The sequence below is a fragment of the Schistocerca cancellata genome, chromosome 2, assembly GCF_023864275.1.
Source record: "Schistocerca cancellata isolate TAMUIC-IGC-003103 chromosome 2, iqSchCanc2.1, whole genome shotgun sequence".
NCBI lineage: Eukaryota > Metazoa > Arthropoda > Insecta > Orthoptera > Acrididae > Schistocerca > Schistocerca cancellata.
Window position 1 is genome coordinate 1055658817 of NC_064627.1, and position 24587 is coordinate 1055683403.

General features: G+C 49.7%; 1 protein-coding gene across 3 annotated transcripts in view; it reads left to right on the forward strand.

Annotated features, from left to right (window-relative positions):
* Nucleotides 1-24587, forward strand: part of LOC126163047 (protein tweety) — a 1031842-nt gene that overhangs the window by 430209 nt on the left and 577046 nt on the right. The gene's annotated exons all lie outside the window — the stretch shown is intronic.

Sequence of the window (24587 nt, forward strand, 5' to 3'; positions counted from 1 at the left end):
GGGACACTGAATAGTGCACGGTACATCCAAACCGTCATCGAACCCATCGTTCTACCATTCCTAGACCGGCAAGGGAACTTGCTGTTCCAACAGGACAATGCACGTCCGCATGTATCCCGTGCCACCCAACGTGCTCTAGAAGGTGTAAGTCAACTACCCTGGCCAGCAAGATCTCCGGATCTGTCCCCCATTGAGCATGTTTGGGACTGGATGAAGCGTCGTCTCACGCGGTCTGCACGTCCAGCACGAACGCTGGTCCAACTGAGGCGCCAGGTGGAAATGGCATGGCAAGCCGTTCCACAGGACTACATCCAGCATCTCTACGATCGTCTCCATGGGAGAATAGCAGCCTGCATTGCTGCGAAAGGTGGATATACACTGTACTAGTGCCGACATTGTGCATGCTCTGTTGCCTGTGTCTATGTGCCTGTGGTTCTGTCAGTGTGATCATGTGATGTATCTGACCCCAGGAATGTGTCAATAAAGTTTCCCCTTCCTGGGACAATGAATTCACGGTGTTCTTATTTCAATTTCCAGGAGTGTATCTTTGCTGGACTGCTATTACTTCCTGGTCGTCGTGTGTCGTTCAGTGAGTTGGAACGCGCCAGCAAGGAGTTCGGACCTGGCAGTCGGACAGTTGGGACGCGGCAGAAGTTCGGTCGGGTTGGAGCGGCAGTGAGGTTCGTTGCCGGCACATATGGCTGGGGACGGTCTTGGTTGATCGACGGTTGGTCGTCGTACTTGACTACGTGTATTTGCTCGCCGATCGCTTATGGGTTGGCGGTGTGTGTCCCAACTCGTGGTTTGTCCTGGTGATTGCACAGTCACTGCTTTTAGCATTGGTCGCGTTCTTCGTCCAAGTGTTTGTGAAATTGTGTGTAGCCTGTGATGTTTACTGCCCAGTTATTTTCGTGCTGTCTCCGTGCTGATATGTAGCAGCTGGTCGGTTGGCGCAGTCGCGTTGTAGCACCAGTGGGGCATGCAGCGCCAGGGAGGCGCGGAGAGCCGTCACTCGCCGATGATTGCCACTTCGCACATTGCTGAGGGAAGGACCCTCTTCAGGAAACGAAGTTCTAGCGCGGACGCGCTTCTCCTTCGGAAATGGCGGGGTGATGCTAAGGGAGAACATGGCGGGTGTTTCTTCTACGTGACTTGTGCTGGGTTTTTTTTTTTTTTTTTTTTTTTTTTTTTTTTTTTTTTGCGAAAGACGAAAGAATAGGCAGAGGAATAGTTAGAGAGGCGGAAAACGAACGGCCGAAATGGCTGGCCGGAGGGGAGAATGACTCACGCTGACGGATGAAGATGATGACCTCGCACTGCAGGGCTATCCGCAGAACTGGCGATACCTGGCGGGGAGACGGCCCGTCACATGGATTTCCGAGAGTTCGGCCAATAGTTGCCATTCATTGTTCGAGAAGATGGGATGTTTGTCAATGAGGAGTAACTCCTTCTTGGTCAAGAAATTGAGCCACCTGAGCTGATACTGGGGAAAGCGATTAGGGTGATGGGGGAGGGGAGGCCGAACACGTGTCAGAGAGTAGGGGTACGGGTGGTCAAAGAAGGGGTAAGACCCGTCCTGGAGCGATGTCACTAGTCCCTGAAGGAAAGGCTGCAACTCGTGTTCAGTTGGAAAGCGGGGTTGCCGCAACCTCTGGATAATGGACTGCTCTACCGTGGAGGAGTCGGTTGGTGCCACAGCACGCTGACCTGCAGACGGCGGAACTGAGTTGGACGACGGAGGCGGCACATCGTCGGTGTCCATAGGCGCAACCACTTGCGGCGCGGCAGGGGACGGAGCGGCGGTCGGCTGTGCGGCCGCATCAACCCCCACCGGCCGACGCACGGGCGGGGCGTCGGCGTGAACCGCCGACGTCTTCTTGGGGCGCTGCAACCTCTTGAGGAGCGGCTGCTCCACAGGGGATGAGTCGGTCATTGTCACAGCACGGTGGTCGGCAGGCGTCGGAACTGAGTGGGACGGCTGCGGCGGCACATCTTCGGTGTCCATAGGCGCAACCACTGGCGTCGCGGCAGGGGACGGGTCGGCAGGTGCCTGCGTGGCCGCATCGACCCCCGCCGGCCGGGGCACGGGGGGGGCGGCGGCGGAAACCGCCAATGTCTTCTTGACGGCTCGCAGCTCATCGCGCAGCTGCTGGAGCTGGCGATGGACGGCCGTGAGTTCTTCTTGCAGCGCGGCCCGTTCGGCCGCAAAGGCGGCTTGGAAGCCGGCCATAGCGTGGTCGGTGGCGGCTTCAAGACGGCGCGGCTCGCACCCCACGCCGGAGCGGGGGGGGCGGGGCGGCCGACGTGGTCGTGGACGCCGCCGCAGGACGTGGTGCGGCGGACAGACGGCGAAACTCCCGAAGGTAGCCGCAGCTACGCGAATTTGCGGCGTGCGACCCGCCACAGTTCACGCACCTGCTGGCCGAACCACGAGGCTTCGTACAGCGGCGAGTGTCGTGAGCCGCCGCGCACTTCAAGCACGCGACGGCGTTCGTGCACTCCCGCGCGGCATGCCCCAGTTGCTGGCAATTGTAGCACTGGAGGCCCATCCGATGCTGCTGCGTTCGCCTGCACCGTGGCGGACGTGGGCGGCGGCCGGTGAACCCCAACGCGTGGAGGAGAACTTCCAGCGCGGCGGCAAACTGCTGTACAGCCATAGCGTGACGTGCGCGGTGACAGTAGCAATGTGTCGCAGCGAGTCGAGCAGCGAATACTAACTCGGTATGGCGCCGCCGATGATTGCCGACACACATGATTTGACTTGGTTGATCGTCGGTCAGTCGTCTTGTCGGACGACGTATATTTGGCCGGCGGTCGCTTATGGGTTGGCTGTGTGTGCCAACTCGTGGTTCGTCCTTGTTTAGCTCAGTCACTGCCGTTAGCATTGTCTAGTTCTTCGTGCAAGTGTTCGTGAAACTGTGTGTAGTTTATGTAGTTTGACTGACGAGTTATTTAAGGGTTTTCGGCTTACTGGCTCGGAATTTGGCGGTTGGCGTGGAGTAGCGAGGAAGGACAGGATAGCCATCACTCGCCCGACGACTGCCGACACACACGTTTGAGTGGCAAAGACCTTGCTTGGCCGTTTGGTCGGTCGTCTGATTAGACGACGTGTATTTGGGTCGTCCACCGCATATGGGTTGTCTGTGATCCGTTCTGGTTGCTGTTCCAGTCTCCGCTGTTAGCATCGTATGCGTTTTGGTGCAAGTGTGGAGCGAAACTGATCTCGATCATTGATGTGTTGACTGTCTGTCGGTTGGGTTAGCAGCGCACTGCGTGTCTTACCTAAGCGAGCGTTAGTGTTTGAATTCCAGGCCGACCCTCGAACATCTGAGCGCACTTGGGTGTACTGCCCTATTTTTTTAAATTGGTTCTTGTTGTTTGTACTTGTTTGGCTTCTAGCCGATTTTATTTTAAATTAGAGTTGTTTTACTCTTAAGGCCTTCAGCCTAGTTTAAAGTACTTTTTCACGTAAGCCGTTTGACATTTTAAAAATTTTAATGTTGTTGAATTTTTAAGTCTTGGGCCTTCAGCCGATTTTGAGTTTGAGTTGTTGTGCTCTTCAAAGAACTGTGTCACGTAAGCCCTTTGGCATTTTAAAAATTTTAATGTTGTTGAATTTTAAGTCTTGGGCTTTTAGCCGATTTTGAGTTTGAGTTGTTTGATCTTAAGGCCTTCAGCCTAAATTAAAGAACTATTTCACGTAAGGCCTTTGGTATTTAAAAAAAATTAATGTTATGGAGTTTTAAGTGTTAGGCCTTCAGCATATTTGAATTTAACTTGTTTACTTCAGCCTAACTAAAGAATTGTTTTGAGATAAGGCTTGCCTTTTAAATTTCTGATTATACTTGCGTTTTTAGTTATTGGCCTTCAGCCGTTTCTAAATTAAAGTGGCTTTCAGCCGGTAATTAAGTCCCAAAGATTAAAGCTGTGTGTTTAAAAAAATTTTTTGGGCTCTTGTAACGTTTGATCAAACAATAAATTTGTATGTTCGAGTGTAACTGACAGCCTCTTATTTTGGCCCCTTTCCACAATTTATACTGTCTGTCCTGTCCTGCGGGATTAGCAGGGCGTCTCACGCGCCACGTTTGCTGTTTCTCGGGTGTTACCAAGAGACATTGCAGGTAGCGAAAATGTTTCGCTTTGTCGTCGAACCACGTGTTGTCATCAAAGTTTTTACATAGAAGGTGGGAGTTCTTCGGACTCAGTACGCCAGTTGAGTACGATTCTCGGTGAGCGAAACGTACCCGATTCATTGGCAATTCGCAGAGCAATTTAAAAGTTTGAGAAAAGTGGTTCGTTTTCTGATTGTTAAGACACCAAAGCAACTTCGTACAAGCCGGTGGGCTAATAGTGTCGTCCCAATAATGTGAGTGTAGGTCAGAATCACCTGTCGATCACAACAGCTTAATATTTCAGTCAGCACTATGCAGTGAATTATGATAGAATCTAAATTTAGATCCTTACTAGGATCAAATGGCGCAACAGCTGCTGCCAATAATCGTTTGCAGTGGCGTGAATTCCATGGGTAGGTGTTGGACAACGAAAATGTGGTTGATATTTGGAAGGAATGTCGTCATTAGCGAAGAGGCGCTCTTCAACTGAACTGACAAATCTGTCGGATTTAGGATTACGAGAATTGTCGGATAACGCTTCAAGGAGCCACTGTTTAGTGCAGATTTTTCAGGCGAATGGCATGCGTTATCGCAACACGATAAGTCACTTCCCTCGGTCCCCAATTGGAGGGCCTTGACCTCGAAAACAAGTGGCTCCGATATGATGACGCCACCTGAAATACCGCGCGCGAATCTCTGGCATTGTTGCAGGAGAAATTTCCGGGGTACCTCAACCCACGCCATGGAGACCAGAACTGGGCAGCAAGATCTTGCGACATGACGCCGTGTGACTGTGGGTTTATGTGAGCTCACGTGCTTACGTGAACAAACCGAGATTGGTTCAAATGGCTCTGACTGAGGTATCAGTCCCTTAGAACTTAGAACTACTTAAACCTAACTAACCTAAAGAAATCATACACATCCATGCCCGAGGCAGGATTCGAACCTGCGACCGTAGCGGTCACGCGGTTCCAGACTGAAGCGCCTTGAACCGCTCGGCAACCATCGACCGGCAAACCGAGATTGATTCCTAAGTTAAAGGATCAAATGTAACACCTCATTCCAGAAATGGAACCAGAAATATGGGAAAAGTCATTAATAAGTTTGTGGAACGAGTTAAGAGTTCGTCAACAAAGTTTTGGCGGACCTCTGTTGGATGTTGTTGATCTTATGAAACCGCGTTATGTACTGACGAGCTGAAAATGACAATATTTCACCTATTGAAATGACTAATGTGTTTTATTCAAACACTGCGCTTACTTATTGGGATACGGTTTATTTGACACTCTGGCTCAAAAAGTGTACGCAATTGCCAAGATTTTTCACCAGTTTTGGATATTATAAAGTAATAGTGGTCGATATTATAAAGTAACAATGTAAAGTAATAGGAAAATTAATAGCAATAGCAGCCCTCGGTCGCAAAAAAAGGAGTCTTTTGATCCAGGTTTTGACCTCATTGCCGGCCTGAGTGGCCGTGCGGTTCTAGGCGCTACAGTCTGGAACCGAGCGACCGCTACGGTCGCAGGTTCGAATCCTGCCTCGGGCATGGATGTGTGTGATGTCCTTAGGTTAGTTAGGTTTAATTAGTTCTAAGTTCTAGGCGACTGATGACCTCAGAAGTTAAGTCGCATAGTGCTCAGAGCCATTTGAACCATTCTTTGACCTCATTTTTTGCGACCGAGGGCCGCTATTGCTGTTATTTTTACTTCATAACTGGTCGCTGACCACGCAGCCATGTTCAAAACTTTAAAATAACAGGTTTCCAATTGGACTACAGGGATATGCTTGGTTAGAATTTGTTGCACGCTTAATTCGATTAGGACCGCCTTGAGCAGACTAGATTCCGTAACTGCTTTATAAGTAGATCATATTCTCGCGCTCTGAGAGGTCTCCAATGGTTCTAATGAATACTGGATTCATAACTGAGTAGTTTTTGTCGATTTTGAAGAGGCATTTGCTTCAGTCACTTACATAGAGGTTTTGCAAGATCAAGCTGAACAATACGTTGATACAGTCTATATATCATCTACAGCTACATACTCTGTAATCCACCTAACCGTGTTCAACTGGGGTAATACCATTAACTGGCGTCTCCCCCCCCCTCCCCTTTTGAATGTTCTATTCGAGAACGTTGCGTGGGAAGTAGGACTCCGCGTGAGCTGTGATTGCCTTGATTTTCTCGCCTCCTGCCGTATGAGGGAGCAAGTAATATGTTTCTCTACTCTTCTTCTACAAACGCTCTAAAAGTTTCTCTGTGTGATGCACAGCGCCTTCCTTGCAACGTCTGCCACTGATGTTTTGTTGAGCATTTCCTAATTGATCCCGTGAAGAAAGGTGCTGCTTTTCGCTGTATCTTCTCTGTCTTTTCCATAAAACGTACGTGGTAAGGTATCAGGCCTGACGAGCCATACTGAGCAGTTGGTCTTACATAAGAGACCGCTTTCTTGGATGACTTTCATTTTCTTAAGGTGAATCTCACTCTTGTATTTACTAGTTTTATGTGCTTATTACGCTTTATGTCGGTCCGGAGAATTCTTATGTCACATCCCCAGTCTCTGTTCGCAGCGGCGAACGGACGATAGATCTGCCCATAGAAAGAAGTGTAAAACCAGTACGCTCCGTCTCGCCTAAGCCGTTGTCCACTGTCTTGGAAATGGCATTGCCGAAAGTGAACTAGATAGAGGACATAGTCAGTGGAACAAGAAGTAATAAAAGGAGATTTTCAGATGATACTGTGGGTTAGAGATATTGGGAAAACTCCATTCTTCAGATAGTAATGGTGCTCCCCCCTCCCCTCCCCCCTCGTGACGCAAGACAGCTGGACTCAGCTTATACAGTTTAGAAACTAAGATTATGCCCTAAAAATGGAACATAGCACGAAATGTTTATATTGACATAATGTGCCTTGGAAAATGCCAGCGACTACGATTGTTTGTCAGCTCGTAAATAAGACTTGTAAATGTCCGGCGCAGCTAACTGGATAATAGCTTTTCCAGAAACACTCGTATGCATTTATAGCGGAGATGCTAGTAAAACTGGAGACAACGGTTTACGACCATTCCGTTTTAACGGTGCAGGTCACCGTCTTGGTGCCCAAATTTAAGTTTTCTGTAGTCTCCTTACGTGCATATTGGATGTTTTCTTCCATAACAAATTGTCAGCCTATCTCTCTGCAATGAGAGCTATCGTTCCCGTTCTCATGACGGGGTCGGTATATTAAAGTTTGAACTTCTTTCTTTTTTATGGCACGCTACATTTAACGTGCCGTATACAACATGCTGCGTGCTTTTGTGATTTATGTGCACTGTGTATTGTCTATTTCGAATACTGTCGCTTTGTGACTCACTCCGGAAAAATGCTTATGTGGGGATAGTCACGGCAGATCACACCTCTTTTCGTCACCACCTGCTTCCTCAGTCCAAGCGTCTCAGCCCTCTAAAAGATAAGGATGGTACATTAGGTATGAACTCGATGGATGCTCCGTTAACACCGTTCTGCGATTAGAGACTGTGTCGAGCACTCCAGCTTGTTTATGGAGTCTGAGAACTAGAGATAAGAGAATTCGGCTGACACAAGAGATGCGCGAGATTCGGTGTGCGAGAGCGGCTCTGCCCGTCAGTTTCTCGTATAAGAGCCACGGCATCCAGTGACGAATTTTTCGTTACGGTGTTGGAAAGGAACATCGTGTTTCAGGGAGTTGTTATGCAATCAAAGCTTCCATTGCCTCGTTGCCACATCTATCGCCGCCATATTGGATCCGCCATCTTGAATAAATTTGGCAAGAATGCAACGTGGGGTGGTGGCGGGTTTGCCCTACTGGTTTTGGGAAATCAATAATCACAATGTAAAATAATCACTTGCAAGAATGTACAAAGAAATCAGTATTGCACACTAGGGACAAACCGAATGAAACAACGCTGTTTTTGAGGCAACTTGCCTTGTATTCGGGAGGATGGAAGGTCCCTTCTGAATCTAGCCATTCTGATTTAAGTTTTCCGTGGTTTCAGTATAAGTTACTAACTGCAGGCAAACGCCAGGGTGGTTCATGCTATAAGGCGGAGGCCGACTGCCTGTTCCCATCCGTGTCAAACCAAACATCTGTGTAAATGTCTGTATATATGGATTACATTTTTACCCTTAAACTTTAATAACACTACATGCCCAATACTGCTGTAAGAGCAATCCAGGGGTGCCCAAAGTAACTACTACTATTTCCTGTAGTTTGTTTAATATTGCTCTGACAACCGCGCGCTGACTAAACAAACCCGTGCAGCTATTCTCTGAACCTTTACAAGTGTTTAGACTGGTGTAGCTGTATTTGCACGAGGAAAAGGATGTCAGCTCCCTGTGCAGTACTGTGTACAGTGTCGGACGGCTACAGGCTTTACCTGCCAGCTCATTTGTGTATACACATCGTGGACGACGGCGGTCAAGTCACACTGCCTTGGAGTACGTCGCACGATGCCTTCGATTCTGACGAATCAGTTTCCCATTGTGGCAGTTCTGGACCGCATTTGTAGTCTTCAGAACGGCAGGAGCACACCAGAGAGGAGCTGTCTGAGTAAATAATGATCGCAGGCCAAACGTGAAGAAATGAGTGTATTTTCATACACTGAAGATCCAAAGAAACTGGTACATCTGCCTAATATCTTGTAGGGGCCCCGCGAGCACTCAGAAGTGCCGCAATACGACGAGGGATGGACGCGACTAATGACTGAAGTAGTGCTGGAGGGAATTGAACCATGAATCATGCAGGGCTGTCCATAAATCCGTAAGAGGACGAAGGGCTGGGGTTCTCTTCTGAACAGCACGTTGCAAGGCATCCGAGACATGGTCCGCCGCTCGTGGTCTCGCGGTAGCGTTCTCGCTTCCCGAGCACGAGGTCCCGGGTTCGATTCCCGGCGGGGTCAGGGATTTTCACCTGCCTCGAGATGACTGGGTGTTTGTGTTGTCCTCCTCATTTCATCATCATCCAGGAAAGTGGCGAAATTAGACTGAGCAAAGATTGGGTAATTGTACGGGCGCTGATAACCGCGCAGTTGAGCGCCCCACAAACCAAACATCATCATCATCATCCGAGACATGCTCAATAATATTCATTTCTGAGGAGTCTGGTGGCCAGCGGAAGTGTTTAAACTCAGGATAGTGTTCCTGGAGCCACTCTGTAGCAGTTCTGGACGTGAGGGGTGTCGCCTTGTCCTGTTGGAATTGCCCTAGTCCGTCGGAATGCACAATGGACGTGAATGGATGCAGGTGATCAGACAGCATGTTTACGTACGTATCGCCTGTCACAGTCGTATCGACACGTATCAGGGGCCCGTTATCATTGCAATTGCACACGCCCCACACCATCACAGAGCCTCTACCAGCTTGAACAGTCCCCTGCTGACATGCAGGGTCCATGGATTCGTGCGGTTGTCTCCATACCCGTATACGTCCATCTGCTCGATACAATTTGGAACGAGACTCGTCCGACCACGCATCATACACTCCTGGAAATGGAAAAAAGAACACATTGACACCGGTGTGTCAGACTCACCATACTTGCTCCGGACACTGCGAGAGGGCTGTACAAGCAATGATCACACGCACGGCACAGCGGACACACCAGGAACCGCGGTGTTGGCCGTCGAATGGCGCTAGCTGCGCAGCATTTGTGCACCGCCGCCGTCAGTGTCAGCCAGTTTGCCGTGGCATACGGAGCTCCATCGCAGTCTTTAACACTGGTAGCATGCCGCGACAGCGTGGACGTGAACCGTATGTGCAGTTGACGGACTTTGAGCGAGGGCGTATAGTGGGCATGCGGGAGGCCGGGTGGACGTACCGCCGAATTGCTCAACACGTGGGGCGTGAGGTCTCCACAGTACATCGATGTTGTCGCCAGTGGTCGGCGGAAGGTGCACGTGCCCGTCGACCTGGGACCGGACCGCAGCGACGCACGGATGCACGCCAAGACCGTAGGATCCTACGCAGTGCCGTAGGGGACCGCACCGCCACTTCCCAGCAAATTAGGGACACTGTTGCTCCTGGGGTATCGGCGAGGACCATTCGCAACCGTCTCCATGAAGCTGGGCTACGGTCCCGCACACCGTTAGGCCGTCTTCCGCTCACGCCCCAACATCGTGCAGCCCGCCTCCAGTGGTGTCGCGACAGGCGTGAATGGAGGGACGAATGGAGACGTGTCGTCTTCAGCGATGAGAGTCGCTTCTGCCTTGGTGCCAATGATGGTCGTATGCGTGTTTGGCGCCGTGCAGGTGAGCGCCACAATCAGGACTGCATACGACCGAGGCACACAGGGCCAACACCCGGCATCATGGTGTGGGGAGCGATCTCCTACACTGGCCGTACACCACTGGTGATCGTCGAGGGGACACTGAATAGTGCACGGTACATCCAAACCGTCATCGAACCCATCGTTCTACCATTCCTAGACCGGCAAGGGAACTTGCTGTTCCAACAGGACAATGCACGTCCGCATGTATCCCGTGCCACCCAACGTGCTCTAGAAGGTGTAAGTCAACTACCCTGGCCAGCAAGATCTCCGGATCTGTCCCCCATTGAGCATGTTTGGGACTGGATGAAGCGTCGTCTCACGCGGTCTGCACGTCCAGCACGAACGCTGGTCCAACTGAGGCGCCAGGTGGAAATGGCATAGCAAGCCGTTCCACAGGACTACATCCAGCATCTCTACGATCGTCTCCATGGGAGAATAGCAGCCTGCATTGCTGCGAAAGGTGGATATACACTGTACTAGTGCCGACATTGTGCATGCTCTGTTGCCTGTGTCTATGTGCCTGTGGTTCTGTCAGTGTGATCATGTGATGTATCTGACCCCAGGAATGTGTCAATAAAGTTTCCCCTTCCTGGGACAATGAATTCACGGTGTTCTTATTTCAATTTCCAGGAGTGTAGTTCCAGACATCAGCAGCTCACTGTCGGCGTTGACGGGCCAATGCGAGGCGTAAAATTTTGTGTCGTGCAGTCATCAAGCGTACGCGAGTGGACCTTCGGCTCCCAAAGCCCATGTCGATTAAGTTTCATTGAACGGTTCGCACGCTGACACTTGTTGATGGCCCAGCATTGAGATCTGCAGCAATTTGCGGAAAGGTTGCACTTCGGTCACGTTGAACGGTTCTCTTCTGCCGTCGCTGATCCAGTTCTTGCAGGATCTCTTTCCGGCCGCATCGATGTTGGAGATTTGATGTTTTGCCGGATTCCTGATTTTCACGGTACACTCGTCAAATGGCCGTACGGGAAAATCCCCACTCCCTCGGAGATGCTGTGTCCCATCGCTCGTGCGCTATCTATACCACTACGTTCAAATCTTGACAGCCTGCCAATGTCAGCAGCAGTAACTGATCTAACAACTACGCCAGACACTTATTGCTTTACATAGGAGTCGCCGATCGTAGCACCGTCTTTAAATATCTCTGTATTTTAATACGCATGCTTATTCCAGTGTTCATTTTTGAGTGAACTTCAATTTTAAAGAAACATTTTTGCGCTCAAAGTGCGGAACGCTGGCGCACAACGTTTTTCCATCGACAGTTTTCGCTGCACAAATCAGACGTGAATGGTATTGAGCTGTCAGAGATTCGGTTTCCTCCGGTGGCATGCGCTCCATCCAGTACATGAAGAAGGATGTTTACTGCGTCATGGTAAATGAAACTGTTGTATGTACGTAATGTTCAGTTGGAGTTATGTATTTTACTGCACCTTATGGTTACTGTAAAAGGGGGGAATGGCTGGAACAGAAAATCTTTAGACGAGCAAGGTGACATGTGGGTCACAGTGCTAGAGATAAGCGAGCGTCACAACAAAGCCGGCCTTAGCACGCTCTCGAGGTTATCAGGAGTAGTCACTTTCCGTTATTTATTTCGTGGTTTGTTGTGTTTTTCAGATATGGGTTCTCCTAATGACCTAAATCACTTGCCGCTCACTGCAAGTCAACGAAGGACGTCTTCATTACTAGATAACGCTAGTGCCTCTAAAAGTAGGCGTGGCTGTTGACTGAAAAAAATGGGGAGCTGTATATTTACCTATTATAGGTGTTTTGCCTCCCTCTTGACTGCAAATATACTACAAACATATGTGAGTTGTTGGACAATCTTTCTACGGAAGGTTTCGAGGAGAGAGCACTCCAGCCAGCGGAGTTGAGACCTACGTGTTTTTGGCGATATGTGGATGACACACTTGTAATCTGCCCCCCACGGCGCCGCATGAATGGATTCATTTTTAAAACGCCTAAATTCTCTTCATTCGCGCACCAAGTTTACGATTGATATGGAGATAAGCAGCGAACTACAGTTCCTGGGTGTTTTGATGCAGAGAATTAGAAAATGACACTTTTGGTCACGCTGTGTGCCGTAAACATACACTCACGTAATTGCACGTACAGGCCACCAGGTGTCAACATCCTGCATGACGAAGTGGCGTGCTTACGACGTTGGCGCACAATGGCGAGCCATATCTGATTCAGAAAGCTTATCTGATGAACTACGCCACATCCGTACCGTATGTTTAGACAATGGATATTCTAAACGGGAGATTCGCTGTGCCTTACACCTGGAGCATACTAGACAAAGTGAGGAGCTGGAAGAAAGTAGAGAACAAGAAGGAATGATCGTCCTGCCATACTTCGCTGGTATTTCTTCGAAAATAGGACAATACTGGAGAAACGTAAAGTTAAATGCGTCTTTTTTCTGCCAACGGAACTCAGGGTTCTTTTGTGCTCGGTGAAAGACGATTTTGTTTTAAGAAGACCTGATGTCTACAGGATTCCCTATAGCTGCGGGACGTCATACATTAGACAAACTTATCGATCCGTTGAAGACAGATGCGTCGAACATCGACGTCACACACGTCTGGACCAGCCAGAGAAATGTGCAGTGGCCAGCTTTGCCTCAGTACAGGGTACAGTAGAATACGAACACCAAAATTCTCTCGTCGGTGTCCTCGTGCTGGAACAGCGTTATTAAAGAAGCAGTGGAAACTCGCAGCGCAACTAATTTGCTGAACAAGGACACACAATACCAACTCGGCACGCCATGGGAACCAGCTCTGGCAATATTAAAGTCACAGCGTGCACAGAGAAGAAGTGCTGGTCGTATAAGGGATGATGCTGCGCTGGCGGCATAGATATTCGGCTGATAACGAGGGTACACGCCAGCGAGGAAGCTTAGTGAGGCTGTTGGAAAAACCTCCGAAACATTCGTAATTTCGCCGCAATGTTATGTTGGAGCGAAATGCGGTTGCCATTCCTGCACACTCCTATGTTTGATTTGTAACTGCCGGAAGTTTCATTGTTGTATGTCTGTTAGTTATTTTGTTCAGTGCAGTATTTAGTAGAACGTTGTGTCGCACGGTTAGTGAATTTCGAGATGGCAGAGTTAGAGGAAGTCAACGGCATTCCCGTAGTGATAACACCGTTTCCAGTCAGATAACCGAAGTTAAGTGCTGTCGGGCTGGGCTAGCACTAGGATGGGTGACCATTCTGTCTGCCGAGCGCTGTTGGTAAGCGGGGTGCGCTCAGCCCTTGTGAAGCAAACCGAGGAGCTACTTGACTGAGAAGTAGCGGCTCCAGTCTCGCAAACTGACATACGGCCGGGAGAGCGGTGTGCTGCCCACAAGCCCTTCCGTATCCGCATCCAGCGAAACCTGCGTGCTGAGGATGACATGGCGGTCGGTCGGTTCTGTTGGGCCTTCATGGCTTGTTCGGGCGGAGTTTAGTCTCTTAGAGGAGCAACGCGCCTGCATTAAATTTTGCTTGAAACTGAAGAGACCCTTTACAGACAAACATCAAACGATGCAGAAAGCCTACGGCGATGAGTGCTTAAGCCGTACTCGGTGTTACGAATCGCTCACACAGTTTAAAAATGGCCGGACGGAAGTTGAAGATGACCCTCGTTCTGGACGCCCTTCGACGTCTACCGACGACGCTCATGTCACGAACGTCAACGAAATTGTGGGTGCCAATCGAAGACTGGCTGTCTGAGAGACTGCAGAAGAATGTAATACACTCCTGGAAATTGAAATAAGAACACCGTGAATTCATTGTCCCAGGAAGGGGAAACTTTATTGACACATTCCTGGGGTCAGATACATCACATGATCACACTGACAGAACCACAGGCACATAGACACAGGCAACAGAGCATGCACAATGTCGGCACTAGTACAGTGTATATCCACCTTTCGCAGCAATGCAGGCTGCTATTCTCCCATGGAGACGATCGTAGAGATGCTGGATGTAGTCCTGTGGAACGGCTTGCCATGCCATTTCCACCTGGCGCCTCAGTTGGACCAGCGTTCCTGCTGGACGTGCAGACCGCGTGAGACGACGCTTCATCCAGTCCCAAACATGCTCAATGGGGGACAGATCCGGAGATCTTGCTGGCCAGGGTAGTTGACTTACACCTTCTAGAGCACGTTGGGTGGCACGGGATACATGCGGACGTGCATTGTCCTGTTGGAACAGCAAGTTCCCTTGCCGGTCTAGGAATGGTAGAACGATTGGTTCGATGACGGTTTGGATGTACCGTGCACTATTCAGTGTCCCCTCGACGATCACCAGTGGTGTACGGCCAGTGTAGGAGATCGCTCCCCACACCATGATGCCGGGTGTTGGCCCTGTGTGCCTCGGTCTATGCAGTCCTGATTGTGGCGCTCACCTGCACGGCGCCAAACACGCATACGACCATCATTGGCACCAAGGCAGAAGCGACTCTCATCGCTGAAGACGACACGTCTCCATTCGTCCCTCCATTCACGCCTGTCGCGACACCACTGGAGGCGGGCTGCACGATGTTGGGGCGTGAGCGGAAGACGGCCTAACGGTGTGCGGGACCGTAGCCCAGCTTCATGGAGACGGTTGCGAATGGTCCTCGCCGATACCCCAGGAGCAACAGTGTCCCTAATTTGCTGGGAAGTGGCGGTGCGGTCCCCTACGGCACTGCGTAGGATCCTACGGTCTTGGCGTGCATCCGTGCGTCGCTGCGGTCCGGTCCCAGGTCGACGGGCACGTGCACCTTCCGCCGACCACTGGCGACAACATCGATGTACTGTGGAGACCTCACGCCCCACGTGTTGAGCAATTCGGCGGTACGTCCACCCGGCCTCCCGCATGCCCACTATACGCCCTCGCTCAAAGTCCGTCAACTGCACATACGGTTCACGTCCACGCTGTCGCGGCATGCTACCAGTGTTAAAGACTGCGATGGAGCTCCGTATGCCACGGCAAACTGGCTGACACTGACGGCGGCGGTGCACAAATGCTGCGCAGCTAGCGCCATTCGACGGCCAACACCGCGGTTCCTGGTGTGTCCGCTGTGCCGTGCGTGTGGTCATTGCTTGTACAGCCCTCTCGCAGTGTCCGGAGCAAGTATGGTGGGTCTGACACACCGGTGTCAATGTGTTCTTTTTTCCATTTCCAGGAGTGTATTTCAGTTGGATCATGTCGTAAAATCCTGACACAGCGTCTTGGAATGCATCGTGTTGCCACGACCTTGCCCATCAAGGAGTTCATCAGTGCCGTTGAACAAGGTGTTTTAAAACTTCCGAATGATGCTGCTGAAAAAAGGTGAGAGGCTTGCAGATCAATAACCAGAATGCCTGCACCCAAGCAGAAGGTCACCATTGAAGAAAGAAGATCGCTCCATTCTTTAAAAGAAGACAATGATATAGTAATTTTACCAGCTGACAAGGGCAACGCCACTGTTCTTCTGCCTGCTACATCTTTTTTTGGCAAGATGATGGACCTACTACAGGATGCAGCGTATCGTCGTCTCCAGAAAGATCCGATGGATGCCGTACAGCGGAAGACATCCGCTCTCCTCAAATCCAGCCAACTTCCTGACCATCTGAAGAGGAGTTTAAGAGAACGAGCACCAGTTCCGCCACGACTTCATGGCCTGCCAAAGATACATAAGGAGAATGTTCCGCTTCGCCCTATCGTCAGTAATATAGGTGCCCCAACATACCGCCTAGCTAAACATCTGGCTTCTCTTCTGAGTCCCATGGTGAAGAAATGTGAACAGCATATTCGAAACTCAGAAGATTTTATACGGCGACTGAAGAACTTGCGCCTTGAATCTACCGACTTACTAGTGAGTTTCGATGTGGTTTCTTCGTTCACAAGGGTGCCTCTGATGGACTCATTACAACTCATAGGAGTTAAGCTGGAAGAGGACGTCTTACACCTTTTCAAACACGTGCTTACCTCGACATATTTTTTATTTAACGACCAGTATTTTGAGCAGACTGACGGTGTTGCTATGGGTTGCCCTCTGTCTTCCATAGTAGCTAATCTTTTTATGGAAGATTTCGAGGACAAAGCACTTCAGACCGCGGTTTTGAAACCCAAATGTTTTTGGAGATATGTAGATGATATGTTTGTGGTATGGCAGCATGGAACAGCAACGCTTCCTTCTTTTCTGGGGCATCTGAACTCCCTCCATCCAAGCATCTGTTTCATCATGGAGGTAGAGAAAGATGGTGAGCTCCCGTTTCTGGATGTTTTTGTTCGTAGAAAAGGAGACGGCTCCTTGGGTCACAGTGTGTTCCGGAAGCCTACGCACACAGACTTGTATTTACAAGCTACGAGCTGTCATCATCCCTCACAGCGCAGCGGTGTATTACGGACGCTAGTGCATAGGGCTAGAGCCATGTCAGATCAGGACAGCTTATCGACAGAGTTTAGCTGTCTCCGCTCTGTGTTTGCCCAGAACGGGTACTCCGAGAAGCAGATCCGGAATGCATTTCGACCAGCACGCTCCAAACCTCAAGGACAGCCTGAAGAATCAGAGAACACCACGGGGTCGGTTTTTCTACCGTATGTCGGTGGCGTGTCTTTTAAGATGGGCAGAATTTTCAAGAAATACCGGATTAAATGTGTTTTCCGGCCTCCAGCACGAGTGCAATCAATGCTGGGCTCTGTTACAGACAACCTCCGCCTGAGGAGACCAGGAATATATAAAATCCCGTGCCAATGTGGGAAGTCTTGTATTGGCCAGACGTGTCGTACGGTTACAGACAGATGCGACGAACATAAGTCACACGAGGTCGGGTCAGTCAGAGAAATCTGCGGTTGCTGAACAATGCCTTGACACGGGACACGGCATGAATTATGAAGAAACCAAGATCCTATCGCATGCTTCCACATACTGGGACTCCATCATCAAAGAGGCGGTCGAAATACGTATAAGCAGTGACCTAATAAACAGAGACACGGGGTTTCACCTGAGCAAAGCCTGGGAGCCAGCCTTGGCGGCAGCCGCAGATTAGCAACCGCACCGAGTCAACGCAGATGGGAAGCCTTAGCGCAGACGCTTAAACCGCGCGCCAACACCTCGCGCGCGCGTACGGGGTCCGTCACTCCCGGCCGCATTTTCCCGAACCGCGGCGCGCCTCCGCAGACCGCGACCCGTTTTTCCAGCAGAGGGCTCTGGTATTAGACGCTGTCTACGATTGGTCTTCCATGACGTTATGCCCCGCTGGCGCCTGCGCTGTTGTAGAAAGCCAGCATATAAATTGGCGAGCTTCTCAGCGACACGATGGTGCAACCAGTGGTTCCTCCGTGTTAATCCCTCCAAGACCCAGGCGATCATCATAGGCCGCACCACCCGCTCCTTCCGCCTCCATGATTTCTACCTCACCATTTATGGCCGTCCTATCCACCTCACTCCTACCCTCAAATACCTTGGCCTCACACTCGACCGCCACCTCACCTGGACTCCCCATCTCCTTACCATCCAAAACAAAGCTCACAACCGCCTCCACCTCCTGAAACTCCTGTCCGGCCGAACGTGGGGTCTGCATCCTTCCACCATCCTTCACACCTACAAATCCTTGATCCGCCCCATGCTTTGTTATGCCAGCGTCGCTTGGATTTCCGCCCCTCCCCGATTTTATAAAGCCCTCCAAATCCTCGAACGCCATGCACTCCGCCTCGCCTTCTGCATCCGCCTTCCGTCCCCCACGCGCATCCTCTACGACCTCATCCCCTTCCCCCACCTTTTCCTTTTCCTTGAACACATCCGCACACTATATATTGTCCGCCGCCTTGATCCCCTCACCCCCTGGTGTCTCCCTTCCTCTCCACCCCCAACCAGTTACCGCGCCTTTACCGTTGTGTCCCTCCCTCTCTCCATCTCCACACCCTCCATCTCCTTTCCCAACACAACTTCCACCGTCTACCCCTCCCAGATGATGAGCTTCGCCCTGACATCTACCCTTCCTACCAACTCTAACCCCCTCTTCCTGCCTCCTCCTCAGGGCTCCCTCTCCTCCCCCTCCCTCCTTCTGAGCGGCTTTCCCCTCCTACTCCCCCTCCATCTCTTGTGCCTCCTTTCAGTGTCCCTGCGCTCCCTCCTGCCCTGTCTTCCCTTTTCCTCTCCTGCTCCACGTGTCTCCTGCCCCTTCGTGAACACACGGTTGCCCTTCCTCTCTTCATCCCACCGCTTCCCCAGCTGCCCATGCTCTCCCCTCCTTTACCATCCTCTCTGACCTTTCCCTCGGCAGGTCCCACCTGGTAGTCTTATTCTTCATCGTGTGTGCTCCAAGTGGGTTTTAAGTGTGTTGTTTCAGAGTGTTTTTAATACTGTGGCCAACTTTTAACCTGTGAATGCGCATTCAGTGTCTTCTCTGTGTTTTAAGAATCGCCAACTGTGTTTTTTAACTTTCTGGTGACTTTTTGAACTGTCCCCCATGAACGTCTACATGTTAGTGTATTTTTACCTCCATTTCCTCCCTTACTCTGTTTTATGTTCCCCTTTTTTATCTCCTTATGTATGTATCATTTTATTCTTGTTTTAGTTGTCGTGTCACTCGGCTGAAGAGCGGCGGATTGTGCCGCTGACAGCCCTCCCCTGCCCCTGACAGCCCTCCCCTGCCCCATATGGGGCAGGGGAATGAAATTACAATAAAGGAAAAAAAAGCGACGCGACAGTAGCACCTGAAGATGGCGGGCAATTGTCTCGCTGAAATATTGTGCGGTTTCTACAATATTATCCGACGTAATTCCAGGGAACCTATCAAGCTTAGCACAGATGTGTTGGGCAGTGTCTCTAGTGTGCCCGTCGATCGTGACACGTTGCTTTTTTTTTCAGATCTGAGCGCACATTGAACCCGTAAAGACGATTTTGACAGTGGTTTTCATTTCGCGAGCGATCGGACCTCACTTTCCGAATATTCGTCATAGCAGTCTTGATAGTGTCCACTATTGGCTTCGGATGCTTCGCTTGTCGATAAAAAGCGTCGCAACTTCGGTGCAGCCCGCTGACGGCCACACTAGTGGACTCGGTGAGAGGTTAACGGCGTCTCACGCGGCGAGTGTGCTACCAGGTCCCAGCGTCTGGGTGGGACGGGGTAACAACAGCATTCATCTTATAGGATCGTATTGCAGAAGGTGGTTCAGCTCCCGCGGTGCGGATAATCTGTGCCCTTTACCACTGCACCAAGACCTTCACGAAATGAGTATGTGGACCACTTATAGTGATAAACGAGACGACTTAGTTACCCCCGACTTCAGTGCATTCGACAACAGGACTGAAGTTGAAGCAAGGCTTCGCAGCTTGTGGTCTAGTGGCTAGCGTTGCTGCCTCCAGTTCAGGGGGTCCCGGGTTCGATTCCCATCCGGGTTGGGGATTTTCTCTGCTCGGGGACTGGATGTTTGTGTTGTCCTCATCACTTCATCGTCATCATCATCGGTGACAGTGGCTAGATTGGATTGTGTAAAAACTGGACTGTGTAAAAACTGGGACTTCGTACGGGCGCTGATGACAGCGCAGTTGAGCGCCCCACAAACCAAACAACATCATCATCATCATTGAATGCGCCGACAGTAAACGTGGAAGAGAACGATAACACATATTGGGTGCCAGTACTGTAACAAGCAACCGTGTCCCATCTGCCATCTAGAAGGTCACGGTTTACGGACTGGAAATGCGGAAGACTATTTCTAACGTCATCGGTAAGAATAATTGTGGTACTACGACGGAAGCTTCCTCAGTCACCTGTACAGGATAGAGCTCAGACGCTACTCAACTTCGGCACCAAACGTGGTCTCTCACTCGGCACCAAACGTGGTCTTTCACTGTGATCGGTATTTCGGCAGGCAGAGTAGCTTAACGCAAGAGACTAAGCATCTCGAAGCACCAGTTTCCGACTAGTATCGCAACTGGCTTCGGATCAGGAAAAGCAACAACTTAGACCGTCACCACGAGGCGCTTAAGGGATTGAAGGTTGCACATGAACTAATGAGCGAAAACTTTACTATCACCCGCTTAATGGCGTGTCGGTTCACCTCACTTAGTTCCTCAGGTAAGTGGCAGCAGATGTCCAGGGACAAGTCACGCAGTTTACGTAAATTACGGGCCGCTGGTTTGTGGGTGCGGAGCCGGCTTCCCTTACCGTCGCAGAGAGCTCCTTAAGATTCAGGTCGGACGGACGTGACGGCCAGAGAGAGTTCGCCACCATGCTCCTCAAACGGCTGTCGCACGATTCTGGCCTTGTGACGTGGGCAGTTATCTTGCTGGAAGATGCCATCGCGGTGGGGAAGACAACAAGAACGAAGGTGGTCCGCAGTACCAATTTTCATGTAGTTCATGGTGCGTTGTATTAGTAAGATAGATCCCACAAAGCCTAGGTTAACGTACCGCACAGCATAATACTGCCCACAACGCCTACGTCCATGGCGGGTGCACATTTAGTGAAGTCGTACGCCTGAATGACGGCGTATCCTGGCACGACCGTCGACCTGGTGTAGCAGGAAACGAGATTGATCCGACCGGGAGACAACATTTGCATTGATCCACGGCCCCATCTCGATGATACCGTAGTTACTGGAATCGTAACTGAAGTTGTCGTAGGGCTCAATATACAGTTACTGGAATCGTAACTGAAGTTGTCGTAGGGCTCAATATACACACCTAAGAGTTATCTGCTGCGGACCCTCATGTTGAACAAACTGCGGTGGACGATGTGGTCCGAAACACTTGTGGTTGGTTCAGCACTGTACTCTTGACGCGAGGTCGGCCACATATGACCACGTATTCTGCTTTGCGGAGCGGACACGCTCTGTGATGAGATTTGGACATTCAACGTCCTGTCACGCGTTCACGGTTTCATCGTCATTCAGTGCCTTGCGACAGGTGGTCACGACTGTAATGGGCAAACAGTATACCGTCTTCGCCGCGTTAGAGATACGCGTTTCCAGACGCTGGTCCGTAGCGACCTCTCTGACAAAGTAACGTGAGTGGGTGTCCACATTGCGCCCCGTATGGTCGCTAGAATGGTTCACCGTTCGTATGTGCTCCGCTTACTTTGCTTCCCTTACAACGCCATGTGCCTACACCGTCACCAGGCAGCATTCAATCTCTCGGTGGACAGTGGTCATAATGTTTTGGATCATCAGTGTGTAACCAGGAGTCTGTTCGTACGAAAAGGTTCTGCAGCGTGCCACAAAGTGACTGACGGTCGGCCGCTGTGGTCGAGCTATTCTAGGCGCTTCAGTCCGGAACCACGCGGCTGCTACGGTCGCAGGTTTGAACCCTGCGTCGGGCATAAACGTGTGTGATGTCCTTAGGTTAGTTAGGTTTAAGTAGTTCTAAGTCTAGGGGACTGATGACCTCACCATAGTGCTTAGAGCCATTTGAACCATTTGAATAGTGACTGACGGGTAATAGCGCCGTATTTACGTATTGCTTAATCTTTTGTCTTTTAGAAACCTTTCATAAGAAGAAGGAAATTTCGCAATTTTACTTCAGGAGAAATTAGTGTATTTGTACTATTCTTTATTCTCCGTAGTAATCTAAAAGAATTTTGTTTACTGATTTTGCCGTGATGCATTTTTATATGTTATCCTCTACTATGTGCTCTATATGTAGCTACAGAAATTTGTTTCAATCATTTCACGTAGTTGGGTGCAAGTCATGGGAAGGCACTGGATGTGATGTCGGTCATCGGCTGGAGAACTCTATGCGTTGCGTCTGTTTTCGTAGAGCACTGCCAGCAATAGGTCCCTGTGCCTGACTTACAAACCGCCTACGATCTGACTGGCAGTACGCCGTCGATAGCCCCGTGTCGCGACGTCTACCAGGGTCATTCACTTGTGTTGGTCTTCCTGTGCGGCGGTTTTCGCCTATAGAAACGTTGTCTTTTAGTATTGAAGATCCAATCGAGACACTGTTGACGTTGAGAACCCGAATTCTTGGGTAATCTCCGAAATGGTGTGACCCTCGATTATCATCGCATGTTCAAAGTTGGTTTACTCACTACGTGTTCCGACTTGCACCGTACGCCGCTGCTTTCGGCCGTCGTACACGGTGCATCTACATCTACATGATTACTGTGCAATTCACATTTAAGTGCTTGGCAGAGGGTTCATCGAACCACAATCATACTATTTCCCTACCATTCCACTCCCGAACAGCGCGCGGGAAAAACGAACACCTAAACCTTTCTGTTCGAGCTCTGATTTCTGTTATTTTATTTTGATGATCATTCCTATCTATGTAGGTTGGGCTCAACAAAACATTTTCGCATTCGGAAGAGAAATTGGTGACTGAAATTTCGTAAATAGATCTCGCCGCGACGAAAAACGTCTTTGCTTTAATGACTTCCATCCCAACTCGCGTGTCATATCTGCCACACTCTCTCCCCTATTACGTGATAATACAAAAAGAGCTGCCCTTTTTTTGCACCCTTTCGATGTCCTCCGTCAATCCCACCAGGTAAGGATCCCACAACGCGCAGCAATATTCTAACAGAGGACGAACGAGTGTAGTGTGAGCTGTCTCTTTAGTGGACTTGTTGCATCTTCTAAGTGTCCTGCCAATGAAACGCAACCTTTGGCTCGCCTTTCCCACAATATTATCTATGTGGTCTTTCCAACTGTAGTTGTTCGTAATTTTAACACCCAGGTACTTAGTTGAATTGACAGCCTTGAGAACTGTACTATTTATCGAGTAATCGAATTCCAACGGATTTCTTTTGGAACTCGTGTGGATCATCTCACACTTTTCGTTATTTAGCGTCAACTGCCACCTACCACACCATACAGCAATCTTTTCTAAATCGCTTTGCAACTGATACTGGTCTTCGGATGACCTTACTAGACGGTAAATTACAGCATCATCTGCGAACAACCTAAGAGAACTGCTCAGATTGTCACCCAGGTCATTTATACAGATCAGTAACAGCAGAGGTCCCAGGACGCCTCCCTGGGGAACACCTGATATCACTTCAGTTTTACTCGATGATTTACCGTCTATTACTACGAACTGCGACCTTGCTGACAGGAAACCACGAATCCAGTCGCACAAATGAGACGATACCCCATAGGCCCGCAGCTTGATTAGAAGTCGCTTGTGAGGAACAGTGTCAAAAGCTTTCCGGAAATCTAGAAATACGGAATCAACTTGAAATCCCCTGTTGATAGCGGCCATTACTTCGTGCGAATAAAGAGCTAGATGCGTTGCACAGGAACGATGTTTTCTGAAACCATGCTGAATACGTATCAATAGATCGTTCCCTTCGAGATGATTCATAATGTTTGAATACAATATATGCTCCAAAACCCTACTGCAAACCGGCGTCAATGATGTAGGTCTGTAGTTCGATGGATTACTCCTACTACCCTTCTTAAACACTGGTGCGACCTGCGCAATTTTCCAATCTGTAGGTACAGATCTATCGGTGAGCGAGCGGTTGTATATGATTGCTAAGTAGGGAGCTATTGTATGAGCGTAATCTGTGAAACGTCAACGTCCTCTTAGAACAATTATACACGACTGTGCTTAAACTGACACACAATATTTTTTTTAGCGCAACGCAATCTGACTTTCAAAAATCCCTACAAAAGAATGGCCCTGACTAACATTAATCTATACCTTTCACAAATCACTTACCTCAACAAAAATCTCCGTTACTCGAACTACTGCAATACAGCGAGCGCCACTACTGCCAGCTAAATAACAGATTCAAACTACGGAAGGCACTAACTACTAGTAGGCATAGTTAGCAAATGAAAGATTTTAATAGAGAACAAACAATGTATTTACCTTAATAGTCATCAAAAGTCATAATATATACAGCAGTTCATGACATCCATTTTTACAAATTTCAAAACTCCGCCATTTCTCTCCCCACATCCACCACTGCTGGCGGCTCACCTCCAACTGCGCAACGCTACGCGCTGTTCACGTCCAGCTGCCCAACACTACAATGGCAGACAACAATGCAAACTAGCCACAGACTGCACACAGCACAGCCAGTGATTTTCATACAGAGCGCTACGTAACGTTGCCAATAAGGAAACATAAACAGCCTACTTACATAAAGAAAACATAAACAGCCTACTTACATAAAGAAAACATAAACAGCCTACTTACATCTGAAAGGAACCTAATCGGTATACAATCTGGACCTGAAGACTTGCCCGTATCAAGCGATTAGAGTTGCTTCGCAACCCCTAAGGTA